Below are 24,331 nucleotides of genomic sequence, written 5' to 3'. Positions count from 1 at the left end.
AAATGGTGCTGTCTGTGGCCTCGTCTCCTAGTGTCTGAAACACGCAGCTAATGGATTAGGCCTCTGTCTACCTGGCTTTCCCTGAAACACATTTGCAAAGTCTTCGAGGAGAGTGACATTCTGCATCAGAGCTAACTCTTAAGGAAGTGGCCTGGACCTCACCCGTTGTCATCATTAGTTAACTGTACTTGTTTGGTAACGGGTATAGACATGTTGACCAAGTCCCTTTAGTCAGAAGGAAAGGGACGGCCTATACCGAAGGCTTTAAGGCCCATTCTAGCAGACCTTTGGAGTGAGCCGCAATTCCCTTACAAGAACTAGTGGATCAGGAAGTTTGGGTCCATTTCGGCACCACAGTATATCTCAACCGTCTAAGTGAATGAATCCCTGGACCTTGCAATGACATGAACGCCCCATGTCGGGCTAATGGGAAATGGAAAAGACAAGCAGAGAAAGGGAAATATCATATGGCTTCACAATATGTGCATTTCCAATTTGAAAGTGATATCTTCCTGTTTTCATACCTCGTGATCATAAGTGCACAGGATAGGTTTTGACTTCTCTTCCATGAATTACCACTGGATTTGGATTCAAGCTCATGACCTGGGATAGACAAGGTTAGGTCTGTCGTGGGAAGAACATATCTTATTGTCCTCAGAGACGCAATCTTACTCATTGATCCTCAAAGTTCATGTTGTCTTGAGAGCACATGTGGACGTATTATATTCTTTATCTCCTTCCCATCCAGATGTTCTGTCCTGTGCTTAACGTGGATATCATATTTCCCAACATTATTGGATTAAAGTCACCATCTCTCTTCTTGTCTGTTCATAGGCTTTCGACGTTTATATACACCCTTGTTCGTGGGGTATATCTTGGCAATTCTTCCAGGTTTCTGTTATTTTGATGCTCCATCAAACAAAACCCCTTCCGCTAATCTTTTGTCTCTCGACGGCATAAAATCACTCTCGCTGACTTAGGTACAAACAATTTGGCTCCCTTCTCCTTGGCAAGAGCATAACCTACATCTTCCCAATTTCTTCACTTGCAAGCTATGACTATCTTTATAGTCGAAGAAAATCTCCTATGGGCAACAGAAGGTCGAGCTTTTTTAATATATGTGTTTTCTTTTGGATCTTTTCTACCTTTTTGTTTTGTTTTGTTTTGGAATTCAACCACTCCTACCAACCGTTTGTTTTGACGGGAGACTTTAGTTTTGAATACCGAATGAATTATTGATAGGTAATAGTTCACTTTCTCATTTCAGTTGGCTTCTCACTTGGATTCTATTAGCCTTTCCCCTTTATGGTATTTTCTTTGTGGTTGCTTCAATAGTACGATTCCTCGCTTCCTCCCCATCTTTGCACGTCTAATGTTTTTGTGTGTTCTTGTGTGTGCATGTGCATGTTTTAATGTGTGTTGGTCTGTGTATGTTTCACATAACAGTTATTATTAAAATATTTGAGGTAGGAATTCGGTCTCTTATGGGTAGCAATTCAATTTGACATGCTTTGAAATCTTACATTCAATCCGTTTCAGGAAAATCATCTGCAAGGACTGTCATCTCATTTCCTCTTCGAGAAACACATGTTCTCACAAAACTGCCTTCAAACAAACACCAGCATTTGAGTTACTCATTAGAGTCGTACTATTTGTCCAATACCCTTGCTTTTCCATATGTTTCTTGACTGTCGTGAGGGAGTGAAATCTTCTGTTTGTTGTCTTTCTGAGAATGATAGATGTGATGAAGCACAATGCTCTCCGCAACACTGCCATATGAGACAAGTGGAAGAATTCATTCTTGCTTATGTCTCAGTACGAATTTGCAGTGACATGTAGGATAGTGAAATGGTAATAGTGTCTAATAACTTTATACTTGTATTCTGCCATGAAGGCAAAAGGAAGATGACAAAAACAACTGCATTGGGGTGGAAATTGACCTGAAGCCTACAAGATAAACTCCACAGTGAAAGAGAACGGAAGTCACAGAGATGATGGGAGAAGGTTGGAGACATGACAGGTCAGGGTAGATTTGGTTGGTTCATGGATCAGAGGGCCATGAGCCCATGTAGAGGACAAATGCACAGGAGAGGAGGACACACTGGGAACCCACAAGGAACCTGTTTACAATTGCAATTGGCTGTGACATGCAGAGGGACTGGAGGGCACGAGTTCTTGACAACACAAGTCTTTAGGGCTGGAGTTCTCAGATCAGTAGGCTTGTGAGACATTGACTTGAAAGAACACCGTCTTTTCCTGCAAAGAGAAGGCAGAATGATGTAACATGAAATTGAGCTTAGTGAATCTCAACGGAATTGAAAAAGGTGCCTCTTGTAGGAGAAGTAAGAGTGAGAGAATGAATAGAGCCCTGAACGTAGATTGGAGAAATTGGGACTGAAAACGACCCTCATCTGGGAGCAGAGACAGTGGTCCAGAATCAGGGTCACCGAGGACTGCCATCACCTTCCAAAGAAGCAGAGCACCAAGAGACATATTGCCATTCCCCTTGGAAAATCTAGGCATGGAGGTATTTCCTTAGGCAAATAGGCATCAGAGAATAGTTTGTTCATAGCGCAGTCACTGACTTCAAGAGGAAAAGCTATACCGGTCTTGAAGCAGGCCAGATAGCTCAAGCAAACCCAGCCCAAGCCAAAATTTTTATTCCCTGCATTTCTGAACAATAACAGAGCAGCATTTCTTTTCAAGAACCAGGAGGTATTCAGAAGTCAAAGGTTGGGTCTCAGGTTGTGTCCATCAGTTCAGAGGCGGCCTTCATATCAACTCATGATTCCTAGGTCTAGGCATTGAATCTGGTCTCAAGTAAGCTTCTCCCTCTCCAGCTCCACCCCCTGACTGGGATGTCTATGTCTTTCTGTCCAATATGGGCATGCGCATCGTTCGACAATATAACAAAACAAAACCAGTGCAGAATAATTGACTGAGGCCTGAGGATGTGTTATTGAATTTGGACCTAGGTTCCTATGGAGGGCAGCCAGGTACAGAGAACCTCCCACCCTCCTAAAATGCCCAACCTTCGCTCAGAGCTCCTTGTTCATTCTCCTGTTCTTTGTCATCCTGGATCTCCTCACCATCCTTCAGCATCCGATGTCTGTCGTGATGTACTGACCCCGTGTTGACACATTGTGCATCCTCTCGGGGATCCATTGGAACATGCCCATCTTCCACAAGAGGCACTGTTTGCTTATTGCTTGAAACCAATGGGGGATGGTCATGAGAGGTGAAGGCAGGCTTGTGCTGCCACATCTCCATGCAGTTCCACAAAGAGTAGCTGCTCCACCCTGAGGGGGTGCTCCAGGTTCTTCCACATTCGAATCCTCTTAATGTGTCCTTTTGGACATACAAGTTGTCTTTCTGAATCGGGCATGGAAGTCTTTCAGATGGCTTCACTTGTGCTAAGGGTCTCTTCCAACCCTCTCTCCGTTGGCTCCTGTGGACTCCAAGTTTATGAGTCCATCCTGGACCTAAGGTTCTAGGGTGTAGATTCTGCCTTGGATGCATGGTTTTTGGAAGATTGGGATGCCTTTCTGGCATCATTTCCAGAGAAGCTCGAGGTACTCGTGTCCTTGCTGTTGAAGAATCTAGACATGCCTTTGGCATGGTTCCATGGGTTCACTTTGAGCTTTCCGTGGGTGGCCCTTTTCCTGTTCAGGAGCTCCGAGATTGGGTGTAAAGGCCTCACCATTGCACAGGGCTTGGATTTCCTTCCCTTAGGTTTTGCTGGTGGTCTGATTGTTTCTTGGCCTTTCATGGTTAAGATGGAATGAAGGACGCTTGCATTTCTCCAGAGTCCAGAGTGTTGGTGCTGACAGTCACGATCACACACTATGAATTGGGCCATGGAGAATATGACACCGACTCACTTCGCAAACTACCTTGGTGAGAGACCCAGGCGGCTCCAGTGGTTAGGGATGGCTTGAGGTCCTCTTGGTGCACCCATGAAATTATAGCCACGTGTCATAATAAGGCATGGGTTGATGAGTAATGGTTGCTATGACCTCAAAGCTTTGTGACATCACACATGTTGGCTTCACTGAAGCAGCTGTCCCTCTCCCATGACCTTGGTGTACTATGGCTTATGTAGGAAGCCCCCCAACATGGACAGAACAAGAGCCCTCTGAGCCTGAACAAGAACTCAGGTTGTCTTGTGGGATATTGTCCCACTTCCCCTTTCTAGAGACAAAGAGGAAAGAAAAGGACATTCAGTATACCTTCCTTTAGGCCAACATATCCCTTGAGACGGCAAGGTGTCCTATTTCCACTACAATTTCTAGAGATGTCATGAAACGGTGAGGCCTCCCGGGTTGAGCTCTCTCCATGGGGTTTGTCGTCCTCTAAGTGAGATCCTACATTGCCAGCATCTTTTGCCTATGGGTCAGTGATAACTAAGGGACCGAAAGACCCTTTTCCAGGAAAAAGGTGAGGGCATCAATATATGGTGCTGTCTGTGGCCTCCTCTCCTAGTGTTCTGAAACACGTGGCTAAGGGATAAGGCCTCTGTCTACCTGGCTTTCACTTAAAAACCTTTGCAAAGTCTTCGAAGAGAGTGATATTCTGGATCAGAGCTAATACTTAAGGAAGAGGCCTGGACTGCACCCGTTGTCATCATTAGTTAACTATACTTGTTGTGGTAATGGGTATAGACATGTTGACCAAGTCTCTTAGTCAGAAGGAAAGGTACGGCCTATGCCGACAGCTTGCCAGGCCCATTCGAGCAGACATTTGGAGTGAGCCACAATGCCCTTGCAAGGACCTGTGGATAAGGAAGTTTGGGTCCATTTCAGCACCACAGTATTCCTTAGCCCTCAAAGTGAATGAAACCCTGGACCTTTCCTTGACATGAATGTCCCATGCCTGGCTCAGGGGTAATGGAAAGGGATTGGATAGGTTTTGACTTCTCTTCCAGGAATTGAGACTGTATTTGGACTCTAGCTCATGACCTGCGATGGACAAAATTAGGTCTGCCGCTGGTAAGAACATATGTTATTGTTCTCAGAGAAGCAATCTTACTCATGGATCCCCAAAGTTCAGGTGGTCTCTCGAGACCATGTGGACGTCTCTTTTCCTTAGCACCTTCCGAACCAGATGATCTGTCCTGTACTTAACGTGGATATCATAGTTCCCAACAATATTGGATTAAATCGCCATCTCCCTTCCTGTCTGTTCCTAGGCTTCCAACGTTTAGATACACCCTTTTTCGTGGTTTATATGTTGGCAATTCCTCCAGGTTTCTGTTGTGTTGATGCTCCATCAAAACAAAACATCTTCTGCTAATCTTTTGTCTCTCGAAGACATAAAATCACTCTCGCTGACTTAGGCACAAACAATTTGGCTCTCTTCTCCTTGGGAATAGCATAACATACGTCTTCCCGATTTCTTCTCTAGAAAGCCATGAGTATCTTTTTAGTCAAAGGAAATCTCTATGGGCATCAGAAGGATGTGCTTGTTTATTATTTGTTGTTTTTTTTTATGGATCTTTTCTACCTTTATTTTTTTTATTTGAATTTCAACTACTCTTACAAACTGTTTTTATTGAAGAGAGACTTTAGTCCTGAGTACTGAATGTATTATTGAGAGGTAATAGTTCACTTTCTCATTTCGGTTGGTTTCTCACTTTGATTCTATTTGCCTTTCACCTATATGGTATTTTCCTGGGGTTGCTTCATTGGTACAATTCCTCGCTTCCTCCCCATCTTTTGCAAGTCTTTACTTTGTGTGTGTTCATGTGTGTGTGCATGGGCATGTGTTAATTTGTGTGTTCTGTGTGTGTTTCACATCGCACTTATTATTAAAATAAGTGAGAATGGAATTCAGTCTCTTATGGGTAGTCATTCAATTTGACATGCCTTGAAAACTCACATTCCATCAGTTTCAGGAAATCTTATGCAAGGAATGTCATCTCTTGTCCTCTTCAATAAAAACGGGTTCTCACAAACTGCCTTCCAACAAACACCACCATTATAATTCCTTATTAGAGTCATACTGTTTTCCCAATACCCTTGCATTTTCGTATGTTTCTTGACTGTCATGAGTTAGTGAAATTGTCTGTTTGCTGTCATTCTGAGAATGATAGATATGACAAAGCCCAATGCTCTCCACAAGACTGCCGTAAGAGACAAGTGGAAGAATACCTTCTCGCTTATATCTCAGTACGAATTGTGGTGACAAGGAGCACAATGAGATGGTAGTAGTGTCTAATAACCTCATGCTTGTCTTCAGCCATGAAGGCAACAGGAAGATGACCACAACAACGGCAGTGGGGTGGAAATTGACAGGAAGCCTACAAGGTAAACTCCACAGCGAATGAGAACGGAAGTTGCAGAAATGATGGGAGAAAATTGGAGACATGGCTCAGGCGAGATTTAGTTGGTTAGTGGATCAGAGTGCCGGAGCCTATGCAGAGGACAAAGGCACAGGAGAGAAAGGCACACTGGGAACTAGGAACCTGTTTCCCAGTGCCGTTGACTGTGACATAGAGAGGGTCTGAAGGGCACGAGTACTTGACAACACAAATGTTGAGAGCTGAAATTTTCATATCAGCAGGCTTGGCAGACATCGACCTGAAAGAACACCCTCTTTTTCCTGCATATGACACCAACAAGCAACCAGGAGCAGACAGGCTGGAGACCATGATCAGAGACAATACCAAGAGACGCAGTAGGAAGATGGTGAGTCGTGGGAGTGCATCCGTGAATGGAGTGCATGAGTGTTAATGGAGAGGTCTCAATGAGGATTTAATAAATTTTGGGCTCTCGCAACAGCAGCCAAGATAGACCAACTGGCCAAGACACAAGTGTGAGGACATAGACTGCCTTGACAGCCAACACGAAATACCAACCTTGGAAAACCTGGAGAATGCATTCCTCAGTCCAAGATGCTTAGTCCAAGGAGAACATATTCACCCATAGAGTAAGAGAAGAAAACTTTGACCACATGTTCTCTTCTGAACACAGCATTCTGCAGGCCTGAGTTCTGATGAGTTCGTGGAATTTCTCGTTTCACAGGCACACCAGAGCCCACCAAGGTAAACCCAGCACATTCAGCCCAGACCCTAAAAACACCAAACGACAGGAACGGAGAGGCACTGCAAATGACTGGCCTCAAGGACATGGTCAGCCACAACACAACAGCAGATGGCATGAATGCCACACACACACACACACACAGACACACACAAACACACACACACACGCATGCACTCAACAAACATTAAGGGGCATCCCTGGGTCTCTCCCAGATCTCTTCTTCCTAAAGAAATTACCCTCAGTTTAGAAAACAGAATGAGTTTAATGAGTACAGAGATGTGACACAGACCTAGATCCAATGCAAAGATGGAAGAATCAATTGATGCCCAGGTAAAGGAATAAGGAATGATTACGTCTAGGCAATCAGAGTGAAACTCTACATAGAACACGCCCGATGCGGGATTGAAAGCAGCGGACTGGATATTCGCTACATCAGAAAACATAGAAGATATCAGAGAGTCTCGAACCACAGAGATAAAACTGATAAAGATAAAAGTACCTAAAGAACTTCTGAAGAGAGGATTGGTAGGAGACTGGATGCAAAACCGGGAACATGGCAGAAGTGGAGGATCCAATTAGTGACCGAGAAGTACAAGCCTAGAAAATAAGGACACGAATTCTAATGGAGAAGGCGGAATGATGGAACATGATAATGAGCTTAGGGAATCTCCAAGGAAATGAAAGAGATGCCTCTTGTAGGAGAAGTAAGAGTGAGAGAAAGAAAAGAGGGCTGATCATAGATTGGAGAACTCGGGGCTGAAAAGGACCCTCATCTGGGAGCTGAGACCGAGGTCCAGAATCAGAGGCACAGAGGACTACCCTCACCTTCCACAGGAGCAGAGCACCTAAAGACATAGTGTCATTCCCCCCTCGAAAATCTAGGCATGGAGGCAAATGGGCATCGGAGAATAGTTGGTCCATCACCCAGTCAGTGCCTTCAAGGGTGGGGTTTGTTGTCCTGTGGGTGAGAGCGTACTCTGTCAGCGTCTTTGCCTATGTGTCAGTGATGACTAAGGTACAGAAAGTCCCTTTCCGAGGTAAAAGGTGAGCACATCAATATATGTTGCCGTCTGTGGACTCATCTCCTAGTATTCTGAAAAACGCGGCTAAGGGATTAGGCTTCTGTCTACCTGGATTTCACTTACACATTTGCCAAGCCTTCTAGGAGAGTGACATTCTGCATCAGAGCTCACTCTCAATGAAGAGGCCTGGACCGAATTCATTGTCATTATTAGTTAACTGTACTTGTTGTGGTATCGGGTATAGACATGTTGACCAAGTCTCTTTAGTCACAAGGAAAGGGACGGCCTATACTGACAGCTTGCAACGCCCATTCGAGCAGACCATTGGAGTGAGCCTCAATGCCCTCATAAGGACTAGTGGATCAGGAGGTTTGGGTCAATTTCAGCATCACAGTGTTCCTCTGCCATCGAAGTGAATGAACCCCTGGACCTTGACTGACATGAATGTCCCATGCCCTGCTTTGGGAAATGGAAAAGGCAAGCAGACAAAGGGAAATATATTATGGCTTCCCATAATATGTGCCTCGGGAGGACTACCGTGGCCCTTAGTAAAGGAAGGCAATACTGAATGGCAAAAAGTCAGATAAGGAGACCTACCAGGTGTGACTCAGGACTCTGATAATCCACCTCTAGGTTACAGAAAAGAGAACTGCTTATGGGTGGTCAGGAGTTGTGGCATATATTAGGAGGAGCACGAGGACGTACATGCAACTAAAGCATCTGAGAATACTCTGTCAAAAACGGATGATGGAAGATAGGCAGGCTTTCTCAACAGAACAGCAACAAAACAACATAAATTCAGAGGAAAACAATTTGGCCCTCTCAAAACCAAAGGAAGTCACAGGGATAAAAGGAAAGCATTATATTTTTTATTATCTTTCCTTATTGAAATGACAAGGGATTGGTTTCCTAAAATGTCCTTCTTTGAATTGGGTCTTTATCCTTGTGAATTAGAGTTTACCCACCTATTCCATCTCTGGATTTGATGAGAGGACATGACAATGCCTTCACTAAATACCTAGAGAGTCGCACAGGAAAATGTCCTTTTAGGCCAACATTTCTCCAGAGATGGCAAAGTTTTCCTATTTCTTCTGAGATTTCTAGAGATATCAGAAACAACAAGGCTTCTTTTATATCATCCCGTCTCTCTGAGGTTTGTCATCCTGTGGATGAGAGAGTGACATTATACATAATAGCTAATCCTTAAGGAGGAGCAATGGACAGCACTCCTTGTTACCATTATTTATCTCTTCCTAATGTGTTAATGGGTATAACCCTGTTGACCTAGTCTCTTTAATCAAAGGAAAATTAATGGCCTATATCGATTGCCTGCAAGGCTCAATTGAACAGAACTGAATATTGAGCAGCAATGTCTTTGCAAAGACTAGTGGATAAAGAAGGTGTGGTTCATATTGGCAACAGAGTATTCCTCAGCCATTAGGGAGGATGAACTCTTGGTTCTTGCGCTCACATGAATGCCACAGGACTGGGATTCTGAAATGAAAAGGGCAAGGAGACAAAGGGAAATATCATATGGCTTCACTCATATGTGCCCTAGGAGGAATACCACGGCCCTTATTAGAAAGAAGGAAAAACTGAAGGGGGATAAGTCAGAGAAGGGGAAAAACCAGGAGTAACTCAGAACTCTGAGGAATCAAGCTGAGAGTCAAGAAAAAAAGAGACATGCAGGCAATGAGGGAACTGGCTAATGGGTGTTGAAGAGTTCTGGCATATCTTAGGAGGAGTACTAGGTCATATATGGAACTAAAGCATCACTGAATACTCTGTCAAAAATGGATGATGGATGACAGGCTGGCTTCCTCAACAGTACAAAATAATAAAACAAAAACAAGCTAGCCCTTTCAATTGCAGGTGAAGACAGACAGAGAAAAGGAAAGAATTATATTGTTATTATGTTTAATTATTGAAATGTAATATAATTTATTTCCTAAAATGTCATTATTTGAATAGGGTCTTTATACTAGTAAATTAGAGTTCATCCACCTCCTCCTCTCCACAATTCTGCCACATGAGGCAAGTGGCAAGAATTCATTCTTGTTTATGGCTGGGTAAGATTCTGTGGGGCTTTTTCAGGACAGTGAGATGCTAGTAGTGCCTGGGATCTCCAGACTTGTCTTTAGCCAGGAACACAACAGGAAGATTACCACATCAACTTCAACATGGCAGAAATGAACTGGAGCCTACAAAGCAAACTCCATAGCAAAAGAGAGAAAAAGTTGCAAACACTATGGGAGAAGATTGGTACATGGTTTAGGGGGATAGTGGGAAGTTGGTAATTCAGAAGGCAGTGAGACAATGCAATGGACAAAGCCACAAGAGATCGGAGCACACTTGGAACCCACAAGGAGTACATTCTCCAATTCCATGGATTCTGACCATCAGGGGGTCTGAATCGTACTAGTTCATGCCAACAAAGGGCCTTGAGGCCTGGAGAATTTAGATCAGCAGCCTTGGCATATCAACTCAAAAGAACACTGTATTTCTCTGGCAGAGAACACCAACAAATAGCCAGGTGAAGACAGCCTGGAAACCACCATTAGAGACAATACCAGGTGACACAGTGGGAAGATGGTGGGTTCTGGCTGTACATTAGTGAGAGGCAGTGTTCTTGGAGATAATTTGATGGGGGCAAAAGAAATTTGGGGCTCTCACACAGGCAGCATCAAGACCGAGCTACTGGCCAAAGACAGGATGGTGAGGGCTTTAATTGCCTCTCCTGCAAACAGGAAATTCTAACCATGGAACACATAGGGTACTGTGTTCACAGTCCACCTTGCTTCATTTTAAGAGAACAGATTCTCCCATAGGGAACTAGAAGAAAGCCCTGTCCACAGGCTGTCTCCTGACCACAGAATGCTACAGGCCTTCATTCTGTTGTGTAGGTTGAATTTCTCCTTTCACAGGCACACCAGATCCCACCAAGCTAAACCTCAGCCTAATCAGCCCAGACCCGAAACACACCAAAAGGCTGTCAAAGAGAGCCTCTGCAGATGACTGGTCTCAAGGATAGGGGACAGCTATGATACAACAGTAGAGGGCATGCATGCCCCACACACATACCCGAGACTCCCTCAAGGGCCAGCCATTGGGCACTCCATGATCTCTTACTTCTAAAGAAATTACCATCAGGATAAAAAACCGAATTGATTTTTCAAACACTGAGAAAAAGTCAGAGACCTATATCCAAGACAAAGATGGAAGAATCAATTGTTGCCAAGGAAGAAGACAAGAAATGATCATGGCCAGGTAATCAGAGTGAAACGTCACATATAACACGCCCAATGGAGGATTGAAAGCAGAAAGATATCAGGGAGTCTCAAACCACATAGATTAAACTGCTAGAAATAAAATAAAATAAAATGATATAATAAAATAAAATAAAAACGAGTTCCTGATGAAAAGATTGGTAGCAGACTGAAGGAAAAGTCCAAGAAGCTGGCAGAAGCAAAGGACCAAATTTTTGACCTGGCAGAAAAGGATTGGTAAATAAGGAAGCAAATCCAAAGAAAGAAGGAAGAATGATGAAACATGACAATGAGCTTAGGAAAGTCATCGATCTAAGGAATAGAAAGAGGTGATTATTGTAGTTGAAGTAGGAGTGAGAGAAAAAAAAGAGGGCTGAACATGTATTTGAGAATTCAGAACTAAAGCTGTCCCTCATCTGGGAGCAGAAACAGAGATCCAGATTCAGAGGCAAGGAGGACTCACATCACCATCCACAGAAGCATAGAACTACAAGACATAGTTTCATTCCCCCTGCAAAAGCTATCAATGGAGGAATTCTCTTTATCTAAATATGCGTGGCAGTGTAGTTTGTACATAGCCAAGTCACTTACCTCAAAAGGACAAACAGTACTAGCTCTCGAAGCAGGCCAGATAGCTCAAGCAACACCAGCCCAAGCCAAAATCCATTTTCCCTGGATTTGTGAACAATGACAGAGCAGTGGTTCATGTCTAGAACTAGGATGTATTCAGAAGTCTAAGATTGTGTCATGGATTGTGTCTATCAGTTCAGCGGCGGCCTTCAGCTCAACTCATGATCCCAGGGTCTTAGCATCGACTCTGGTCTCAGGTTCCCTGCTCAGGGGTAAGTCAGTTTTTCCCTATCCAGCTCTACACCCTGATTGTTATCTCTCTGTCTCTCTGTCAAATATGTGCATGTGCATTGTTTGACAAAAATATAAAAAGATAACCAGGGTACAAGGATTGACTGTGGTCAGGGGGATATTTTCTTTAATTTGGACCTAGATCTCTATGGAAGGCAGCCAGGTTCAGAGAACCTCCCACCATCCTCCAATGACAGACCTTCGCTCAGAGCTCCAATGTTCATTATCCAGTTCCTTTTCTTCCTGAATATCCTCACCAACCTGTAGCATACACTGTCTGTGGCTCTGTAATGGCCCTCCGTTGACCCACTGTTCATCTTCTGCTGGCTCCATTAGAACACGCCCATCTTCCAAAGAGGCACTGATTGCTTATCCCATGAAACCATTTGGGAGACGTTCATGAGAGGGTGAATGCGGGCTTGTGCTGTCACATCTACATGTACTTCTCCAGAGGGTATCTGCAGGAACCTGTGGGAATGCTCCAGGTTCTTTGACATTTGAATCCTTTTCAATGCGTCCGTTTGAAGATAAAAGTTGTCTTCCTGAAACGGGCAAGGAAGTCTTTCAGATGGCTTCACTTGGGGTATGGGTCTTTTCCTACATGCTCCATGCTTGCTCCTGTGGACTCCAAGTACATGATTCCATCCTGGACCTAAGGTTCTAGGATGTAGAATCTGCCTTTGGTACATCGTCAGTTTGAAGATTTGGATGTCATTTTGTCTCGATATCTAGAGACGCTACAGGTACTCTTTATAAGGGCCGCTAGGCCAGAGGGAGTCATTTTGTGTTTCTGCAGTAAACTTATATTGAACCCATGCAGTAAACCAAATTGACCCTACTCCTTCCAGAGGAGCTTCCTCTCAAAGCCTAGATACAAGGGTGAATCAAGCCAGGTGAAGACATCCCATTAGAGGGGCATGCATATATCTATGAGGGTAAATTGAGATCCAATTTTCCACCCATGTGTTACCTAAAATTTATGTTTTTGTGGTGTAGCCGACATAGAACGAATGTGCAGTTTTTTCTGTAGTGTTATCTCATTGGCAACCTCTGTATAGCCTGGCTAAACTACCGCTTTAAATGTTAGTCTGTGAGGCTGGGAGGGGTCGCCCCTTTGCAAGAGAAGGCCCTGACCGGTCAATATGATACACGATGCTTTGTGCAAAATTAACGTTTGCTTGACTTTCACTTTGTATTACTCTCACTCCTTTGAATAAGGATCCTATCTTTGGAGGGCCACCCGAATTCAAATGATGAGAACTGAGCCAGCATTGGAATTTTTGGAAAAGCCTCTGGAGGTAAGATCATGGGACCCTACATGGAGCTGCAGGGTATGGCCCAGTGGAAGAAGCTGGCAGCAGCCATGCTCCCCAGAGCTGGTGTGGATGCGGAGATGCCCCATCCTCTGCTGGTAGATCATATGGGGGTACAAGTACCCTGGGTGGTAGGGGGTTCGAGTCCCCCTAGATGGTCAGTGGGCTCTAGTTTCCCTTGGCGGTTAGAGGGGCTTCAAATACCCCTAGGCGAACTCCAGGGGGTTCTAGTCCACCTGGACAGTTAGGGGGGTTCGAGTCCCCCTAGATATTCAGGGGGTTCAAGTCCCCCTGGGCTGTTTGGGGGTTCGAGTCCTCCTAGGCGATAAGGGGATAAAGAAAGCCCCCACCAGTGGCAGGTTATTGGTAAGAATCATTGGGCCTACGGTTGTCCTTGCCTGGTCCTTTTGTTGTCTGTTGTATTGTTTGTTATGATTGAAGGAATGGGGCAAGCAGAGAGTAAAGGGACTCTGACTTTCATCTCTCTGTTCTTCATAATAGATGTGAGGCTTCTCACTCACTCATTTCGTGTGTTAAGGGCTATGACTGTAGCCAACTGGGGTTAGTCTAAGAGTGAGTTAAGTTGCACAATGCTGATGCTCATTGGAGCTGAGCATGGAATATGAGTGCCTAATGGACCACTTTTGGTAAGCAGAACTGGCACTGTGGGATGAACCGACCTTGAGCCAGACTTTAAAAAATATTCCCAAGCAGCTGCCAAAACCCCCTTTGTTATGGGGAATTCTTTGCCTTCTCTGCCCTGATGTGGACTGCCTCGCCCCACCCCTTTGTTGGCGGAAAGCATGGCATCTGTAGTGGCGATAGTTATTTGTCTGTCTCAAGGTTTTAATGGGTAATTGTTAAAGTGGCTTCCAAAGTCTTTGGTAACCTGAAACTGTGAAGGGTTGCTTGAATGATAAATGGAATTAAATTCGTTGGACATGTAGGTCTTAACCAAATGAGATATAATGCTAGACCATTAGGTCAAAAACTCATCTTGACCACCACACACGCTATCACAGACCTTCGTACACTCCAAACGACTGATGGATGGTGAACACCCGAGTGACAGGGTATCAGGCCCTCCTCCTCAACAAACCAAGCGTGATCTCACAGCCACCAGTGGTGCTAAATCCAGCCACACAGCTCCCAGAGGAGCTGGCTGACCATCCACACAACTGTGGGGAGGTCCAAAACCAAGTCACAGGGATAAGACTGGATCTCAGAGACATGTCCGTCCCAGATGCAGAGATGACTCTGTTCACGGAAAGAGGTATGTGAGTTATGTGAGGGCTGTGTTAGTTTATCCTGAGCAGGAATTCTGGGCAGCACCCTGCCACATGGAACTTCGGCACAACAAGCAGAACTGATTGAAATCACTAAGGCACTGCAGATGGCTAAAGGTAAAACCACCAACATCAATACGCACCACAGGTATGTCTTTGCTACTCTCCATATACATGGAGCTACTTACAAAGGAAGGAGCCTATTAACAGCAGAAGGAAAAGGAATTAAAACAGAAGAGAAATATTGGGACCCAAAAGAGGTGGCTGTTATGCATTTCTTGCGACACCAAAAGAGGACTGATCTGATTTCAAAAGGAAACCAATTATCAGATCGAGATTTAAAGCAAGCAGCCTGAGAAAAAAATGAAAGAGCTGGTTACATACTTGGATCTATCCCTACCAGATAAACTGGAGTATTCAGAGGAAGATTTAAAGTATTTATAAAAATAGCTAAATTATATTATAAAGGGGCCTGGGCTAAGACTAAAAGAGGAAATGTAATTCTTCTGTGAAAACTAGGTAAGAAGTTAGTAGACCAGATACATTCGGGTACTCACCTGGGGTCACTCAAACTCAAGGAACTTAAAGGCAAGCAGTTTTAGGCTTCTAAATTATGGCGTATGGTTCAAGATATAGTTGATAGATGTGCTCAGTGCCAGGCAGTTAATGTGGGAGGAACTAGAATTGGAAGAGGGAAAAGAGAAAGAGGTAGGGTTCCAGGAATTTATTGGAAAATAGATATTACAGAAATAAAACCCGGAAAATATGGTGACAAGTATATGTTAGTTTTTGTAGATACCATTTCAGGCCAGATTGAGGCTTTTTCTGAGAAACATGAGACAGCAGGAGTGGTCCTAGAAACTACAAGAAAAATAATTCCTATGTCTGGGCTGCCTCTCACGATTGGGTCAGACAATGCATTTTGAGTTCAGTTTCACAGGAATTTGCCAAGACCATGGGCACAAATTGGAAACTACATTGTGCCTATCAGACCCAGAGTTCTGGGCATGTAGAGAGAATGAACCGGACTCTTAAAGAGACCTTGACAAAACTAACCCTGGAGACGGGCAGTGGATGGGTTGATCTCCTTCATTTCCCCCTGCTCAGGGCAAGATGTACACACTATTTAAACAGGGTGACCCCATTTGAAATATTTGGGAGAACCCCTGCTCCTGCTCTGTCCTCGGCTACAAAAGGTTGCCCTAGCAGAAATGACTGATCAGTCTATACTCCAGTCACTGCAGGCATTACAGTCTGTATTAAAAAAAAAAATGCAGGGATCCAGACTGCCCTCGCTGGTATGGAGACGGAGGTGGAACCACATCCTTTCCAACTCAATCAATTGGTTTGGATATGACATTATCAAGTGGGGAGCTTGGAGCCTCGCTGGATGGGATCTTTTACTGTTACCCTGACCACACCACAGCAGTAAAATTAGAACGCTTCAGGAACTGGATTCACGCATGTCACATCAAACGAACCAAGGATGAACATGACCCCCAAAGGTGGAAGCCACAATCAAAGATCCCGCTCACCGTGGACTAAATCTAAGACTGAAAAGACTATGAGTTTGTTGTTGCTCCTATTTTTACCTGTTTATGTAAAGTATAGGTAGTTAATTACATAAAGAAAATTAGAAAAAAATATGGAAAGGGTTCCATGAAGCAGTAAATGGGTAACTCATAGCCGATTGTGCACTGTGTCATTTACACTAGTGTAAATATACAGCTGACTGTACACTAGTGTCATATACAAAAGAAAATGAGAGCGATAAAAATGTTAGAATTACGTGCTCAATAAACCCTTTATAACCAGAGAATGTAGAACTGGATGAAAAGTCAAGGATTGGACTAATCTCCAAAGAATAGGGAGGAATGTAAGAGCCTGGGTGGCCAGAGGGAATCATTTTGTGTTTATGCAGTATTCATAGATTGACCTCATGCAGTAAATTTAGATTGATACTGCCACTCCTAAATGTATTTACTCTCAAAGCCTAGATATAAGGGCAGGTCAGGCCAGATGAAGATATCCACTCAGTGGGGAGTTTATATCTACTAGGTTAATTGAGATTCAATTGTCCATCCATGTGTTACTAGCAGTTTTTTTCTATGTTTGGCAGACCTAGCACACTGTGCAGTTTTCTCTGTGTATTGCTATCTCAAGGCCACCTGTGTATAGCCCAGCTAAACTACATCTATACATATTAGTCTGTGAGGCTGGAGGGGGTCGAATTTGGAAGAGAAAGCCCTGACCAGTCAGTACGATTCTCGATTTTTGGAATGAAATTAAGCTTTGTTTGACCTTCGCTTTGTATCAGTCTTGCTCCTTTGATTAAAAACCCTAACACTTGTGTCTGCACTGTTGAAGGCTCCAGACATGTCTATGTCATGATTGGGGGTGTTCCCTTTGAGCTTTCTTTGGTTGGCCCTTCTGTTCAGAAGATCGGTGATAGGGTGGGAGGGCCTAACCCTTGTGCAGGGCTCATATTCCCTCCCCTGAGGTTTGCTTGAGACCTGATTGTTACTTGACCTTTCCTGGCTAAGATGGAATGGTGGATTCTTACCTTTCTCCGAAACCCAGATGGCTGATACTGAGAGTCAGGACCAAACACTATGAATCGGGCCATGGAGAAGGTGGTACCGACTTGCTTCACAAATTGCCTTGGTGAGAGACCCAGGCGGCTCCAGCGGTTTGGGACGGCTAGGGGTCCTATTGGCACATCCATGAATACTCCAACCTAGTGTAGTGATCAGGCATGGGTTTTTGAGGATTGGTTGCTATGACCTCAAAGCGTTGTGACATCACAGATGCTGGCTTCAGTGAAGCAGCTGTCCCTCTCCCATGACCTTGGTATCCTATGGCTTTAGGTAGGAAGCCCCGGGAAGTACAGAACAAGAGCCCTCTGAGCCTATTCAGGAACTCAGGTTGTCTTGTGAGGTAATATCCCACTTTCCCTTTCTAGATAAATAGGAAAAAAATGATGTTCATTATACCTTCCTTTAGGCCAACATTTCTCCAGAGACAGCAAGGTGTCCTATTTCCACTAATATTTCTAGATCTCAAGAAACAGTGAGGCATCTTGTGTACCAACAGCTCTCCATGGGGTTTGTCATCCTGTGGGTGAGCAAGTCCATTGTCAGTGTCTTTTTCCAACGGGTCAGTGATGACAACAGACAGAGGTCCCTTTTTGAGGAAAAAGGTGAGGGCATGGATATATGGTGCTGCCTTTGTTCTCATCTCCTAGAGTTCTGAAACCCAAGGTTAAGGGATTAGGGCTCTGTCTAGGTGGTTTTCCCTTAACTTTGCAAAGACCTCGAGGAAAGTAACGTTCTGAATCAGAGCTAAATCTACAGGATTAGGCCTGGACCGCACCTGTTGTTATCATTAGTTAACTGTACTTGTAGTGGAACGGGTATAGACATGTCGACCATGTCTCTATAGTCAAAAGGAAAGTGACGGCCTATATCGACGACTTGCAAAGCCCACTTGAGCAGAACTGTGGACTGAGCCTCACGGTCCTTGCAGACTAGTGATGAAGAGGTGTGGTCTTTCTAGGTAACAGGGTATTCCTAAGCCATCGGGGAGGATGAAACCCTGGACCTTACATTGACATGAACATCCCATGTCTGTGTGATGGGAAATGGAAAAGACAGGCAGAACAATGGAAATATCATATAGCTTTCCACAATATGTTCCTCAGGAGGAATACCTTGGCCCTTAGTAAAGGAAAGGAATACTGAATGGGAAGAATGCAGAGAAGGAGACCCACCAAGAGTGCCTCAGGACTCTGAGAACCAAGCTGAGGGTTACAAAGAAGAGACAGATGCAGGGAATAAATGAAATGCTTAATGGGTGTTCAGGAGCTGTGGCATATAAAAGGAAAAGCACTAGGTCGCATATGAAACTAAAAGACCCGTGAATACTCTGTCAAAAAAAAAAATGACAAAAAAATTCCAAGAAGAAATCTAAGATTTTCAACAAAAAAATTCAGAGAAAAACAATGTGACCCTTTCAAAACCTAAAAGCACAGGGAGAAAAGGAAAGAATTATATTTTTTATTATCTTTCCTTATTGAATTGGCATGAAATTTGTTTCCTAAAATGTCCTTATCTGAATTGGGTCGTTATCCTTGTAAATTAGAGTCTACTCGCCTCTTCCATCTCTGAAATTAATGAGAAGACATGACATTGCCTTCGCTCAATACCTAGAAGAGTGGCCCAGGAAAATGACTTGAACCTGGCCTTCAGTGTGCTGCCAGGTGTTTGATTACTGCTTCAAACGCTTCAGTCACTACTAGAGAGCTGAGATTTCGTAGGTTTCCTGACCTAATCGTGGGAGTTTCTATGTGTCTGGGAATTTAAACTTTTCTCTCCAGACTTGGATTTCCTTGCATAAATGTTTGTATGTTGCACTTAGGTTATTGTTTTTTCCTTTTTACCAGTTGTCATGTGGTTTCATACTTTCAGCTGTGTGCTGGTCTCCCTGCTATATCCCAGTAATGGCTTCTGCAATTTGTTCATATTTTCAGAACTGAAGTGTGAGATCTCCAGATTTTTTTTTTCTATTGGTTTGTTTGAATTTCCTTTATTTCGATAATCCTATATATGATTTCAGTTTTTCTGTTATCATTGGAGTTCTGCTCTTCATCTACTTGTTCCTTCAGGCGTCCAGTTAGGTACATTTTTTTTTCCCGGTGTTTTTAAATTTTGGAAAAGCATGCGTTTAACCCTTTATGGTTTCCCCATAAAATGTTTTGGCATCAACCCATAAGATTCTTGACATTCCTTTGTTCATGGCTCTTTCTGCATTTCCTTTGGATTTTCTTTCTTGCATTCATTGCTAGTTCGTGAGTGTGTTTTGTTTTCGAACCTTTAGGGTATGGCTGTATTTCCAATTTGAAAGTGATATCTTCCTGTTTTCATACCTTCGTGATCATCAGTGCCCAGGATAGGTATTGACTTCTCTTCCATGAATTACGACTGGATTTGGACTCGAGCTCATGACCTGCAATAGACAAAGTTAGGTCTGCCGCTGGGAAGAACACATCTTATTGTCCTCAGAGACGCAATCTTACTCATGGGTCTCCAAAGTTCAGGTGGTCTCCAGAGCCCAGGTAGACGTCTGTTATTCCTTACCACCATTCCATACGAATGATCTGTGCTGTGCTTAACGTGATTATCATAGTCCCTAACAATATTGGATTAAAGTCCCTATCTCCCTTCCTCTCTGATCATATGCTTCCAACGTTTAGATCCAGCCATGTTCTGGTATATATGTTGGCAGTTCTTCCAGGTTTCTGATGTTTTGATGCTTCATTATGACAAAACACCTTCCGCCCTCTTTTGTCTCTCAAAGGCATAAAATCTCTAGATGACTTTGGCAAAATCACTTAGGCTCTCTTCTCCTTGGCAAGAGCAGAAACTACGTTTCCAAATTTCTTCAATTTCAAGCTATGAGTATCTTTATAGTCAAAGGAAATCTCCTATGGGAAACAGAGGTCGAGCTTGTTTAATATTTGTTGTTTTCTGATGGAACTTTTCTCTCTTTTTTTTTTTTGGTCTGTTTTATTTTATTTATTTATTTATTTATTCGTTCATTTATGTATTTATTTACTTATTTATTTTTTGTGATTTCGACCACACCTAAAAAATGTTTGTATTGACAGAGACTTTCGTCCTGAATGCTGAATGAATTATTGTTAGGTAAGAAGTTCACTTTCTCATTTCAGTTTACTTCAGACTTGAATTCTCTGTGCCTTTCCCTTTTATGGTATTTTCTTTGGGGATGCTTAATTAGTGCGATTTCTCACTTCCTCCCCCTCCTTCGCGTGTCTTCTCTGTGTGTGTGTTCGTGTGTGTGAATGTGCATGTCTTAATGTGTGCGTGGTCTGTGTCTATTTCACAAAAAACTTATAATTAAATTTCAAGAAGTAGGAATTGGGTCTCTTAAAGTTAGCAATTCAATTTGACATGCCTTGAAAACTCACATTCCATCCGTTTCAAGAACGTCTTCTGCAAGGAATGTCATCATTTGTACTCTTCCATAAACACGTATTCTCACAAAACTGCCTGCAAACAAACACCACATTTTGTGTGACTCATTAGAATCGTATTGTTTGTCCCTATACCCCTTGATTTCTCATATGTTTCTTGATTGTCTTGAGGGAGTGAAATCGTCTTTTTGTTCTCTTTCTGAGAATGATAGATATGACAGAGCCCAAAGCTCTCTGCAAGCATGTCAATTGAGACAAGTGGAAGAATTCATTCTTGCTTAAGTCTCAGTAAGAATTTGCAGTGACATGGAGGACAGTGAGATGGTAGTAGTGTATAATAACCTCGTACTTGTCTTCAGCCATGAAGGCAAAAGGAAGATGACAACAATAACAGAAGCGGGGTGGAAATTGACCTGAATCCTACACAGTAAACTCCACAGAATAAGAGATTGGAGGTCGCAGAAACTGTGGGAGAAGTTTGGAGACATGGCTCATGGGAGATTTGGGTGGTTCATGCATCAGATGGCAGTGATCCCATGCAAAGGACAAAGGCACAGTAGAACAGGGCACACTGGGAACCCACAAGGAACCTGTTTCCCAGTGCAATTGGCTGTGACAAACAGAGGGTCTGAGTTCTTGACAACACAATTCTTGAGGGTTGGAGTTTTCAGATCAGCAGGCTTGGCAGAAATCAACTGGAAAGAACACCGTGTTTTTCTTGCAGGGGACACCAACAAGCAACCAGGTGCAGACAGCCTGGAGACCATGATCAGAAACAATACCAGGAGATGTAGTTGGAGGAGAGTGGGTCCTGGCAGTGCATCCATGAGAGGCAGTGTTTGTGGAAATGATTCAATGGGTGCATAAGAAATGTTCGGCTCTCAAACCAGTAGCAACAGAACTGAGCTACTGGCCAGGACAGGATGGTGAGACATTTGCTGCCTACCCTCCCAACACGAACACCCAACCATAGAACACTTGGAGGACTGCCTTCCTCAGTCCAAGATGCTTAGTCCGTGGAGAACACATTCTCCCATAGGGAACAAGAAGAATGCCTTGACCACATGCTCTCTTCTGAACACAGCATTCTGCAGGCCTGCATTCTATTGGGTTGTGGAATGTCTCCTTTCACAAACACACCAGTTCCTACTAACTGAAACCTCAACATATTCATCCTGGGCCCCAAACACACCAAATCCAGGCAAGAAGGGCCCTTGCAGTTGACTGGTCTCAAGAACAGGGTCAGCCACAACACAACAGCAGATGGCATGCATCACACACACACACACACACACACACACACACACACACACACACACACATCATCCCTTAAGGGCCAGCACTTGATCACTCCCGGATTTCCTCTTCTTGAAGACATTAACCTCAGGATGGAAAAAGAATGAGCTTTAAGAATACGGAGAGGAAGACAGAGACTTATATCCAAGGCAAAGACGGAAGAATCCACTGATGCCAAGGTAAAAGAACAAGAAATGATCACGGCTAGGCAATCAGAGAGAAATTTCTACATAGAACACGCCCGATGGGCTATAGAAAGCAGCGGCCTGGATACTTCCTGTACATCAGAAAACATAGAAGAAATCAGAGAGTCTCGAACCACAGAGATAAACTGATAAAGATAAACGAACATAAATAGCTCCTGAAGAGAAGATTGGTAGGGGACTGGATGCAAAGTCCGGGAACATGGCAGAAGTAGAGGATCCAATGAGTGACCTGGAAGAACTAGTCTTAAAATAAGGAAGCAAATTCTAAAAGAGAAGGAAGAATGACGGGACATGACAATGAGCTTAGGGAATCATCATCTCCAGGATTTGAAAGAGGTGCCTCTTGTAGGAGAAGTAAGAGTGAGTGAAAGGAAGAGGGCTGAACATGGATTTGAGAAATCGGGGCTGAAAATGACCCTCATCTGGTAGCACAAACAGAGATCCACAATCAGAGGCACAGAGGACTCGCATCACCTTCCACAGAAGCAGAGCGCCAAAAGACATAGTGTCATTGCCCCCCTGGAAAATCTAGGCATGGAGGAATTCACTTTAGCAAATAGGTATGGGAGTATATTTTGTCCATAGCCCAGTCACTGACTTCAAGAGGAAATGCTATACCAGCTCTCGAAGAAAGCCAGATAGCTCAAGCAACACCAGCCCAGGCCAAAACCCTTATCCCCTGCATTTCTGAACAATGACTGAGCAGCGGTTTTTGTCTAGAAACACGAGGTTCTCAGAAGTCAACGGTTGGGTCGCAGGATGTGTCAATCAGTTCAGAGGCAGCCTTCAGATCAACTCATGATTCCAGGGTCTTGACAATGACTGTGGTCTCAGGTTCTCTGCTAAGGGGAAAGTAAGCTTCTCCCTCACCAGCTCTACCCCCTGATTGTGAACTCTCGGTCTCTCTGTCTAATAAGTGCAAACACATCGTTTGACAAGATAACAAAAACAATACCAGGCACAATAATTGACTGGGGGCAGAGGATGATTTGTTGAATTTGGACCAAGGTTGCTGTGGAGGGCAGCTAGGTACAGAGAAACTCCCACCATACTAAAATACCAGACCTTCGCTCGGAGCTCCAATGTTCATTCTCCTTCTTTTTGTCTTCCTGGATCTCCTCACCAACCTGAAGCATCCGCTGTGTTTCACGCTGTACTGACCCCTTGTTGACACATGTTCATTCTCTTCTGGCTCCATTATAACATGCCCATCTTCTACAACAGGAAATGTTTGCTTATCACATGACATCATTAGGCTGAGAGTCATGAGAGGTAGAAGGAAGGCTTGTGCTGCCACATCTCCATGCAGTTCCACAGGGGTAGCTGCTCCACCCTGAGGGAATGCTCAAGGTTCTTCCACATTTGAATCCTCTTCAATGCGTCCTTTTGGGCATACAAGTTGTGATCCTGAAACGGGCACGGAAGTCTTTCAGATGGCTTCACTTGGGCTATGGGTTTCTTCCAAAATGCTCTCCGTTTGCTCCTTTGAACTCCAAGTACATGAGTCCATCCTGGACCAAAGTTTCTACACCTAAGGTGTAGAGTCTGCCTTTGATGCATGGTCATTTTTGAAGATTGGGAGGCTTTGTAGGCATCATTTCTGGAGACACTCGAGGTACTCGTGTCCTTCCTGTTGAAGACTCCTAAATATCTTTGGCACGGTTGCGTGTGTGCAGTTTTCTTTTCTTGGGTGGGCCTTCTCCTTTTCGTAAGCTCTGTGATTGTGTGGGAGGGCCTTATCCTTGTGCCGGGCTCATATTTCCTTCCCTGAAGCTTTGCTTGAGGCCTGATTGTTTCTTGGCCTGTCATGGTTAAGATGGAATAATGGATGCTTGTCTTTCTCTGGAATCCAGAGGGCTGGTGCTGATAATCACGACCAAACCCTATGAATTGGGCCATGTAGAAGGTGACTCCGACGCGCTTCGCAAACTGCCATGGTGAGAGTCCCAGACAGCTCCAGCTCTTCGGGATGGGCTGGGTGCTCTTGGCCCACCACGACTTCTCTAGACAATTGCAGTGATCAGGCGTGATGTAATGAGGAGTGGT

The sequence above is a fragment of the Mustela putorius genome, unplaced genomic scaffold, assembly GCF_011764305.1.
Source record: "Mustela putorius furo isolate JIRA1106 unplaced genomic scaffold, ASM1176430v1.1 tig00001179_pilon_pilon_pilon, whole genome shotgun sequence".
NCBI lineage: Eukaryota > Metazoa > Chordata > Mammalia > Carnivora > Mustelidae > Mustela > Mustela putorius.
Note: the sequence above shows the minus strand (reverse complement) of the source record.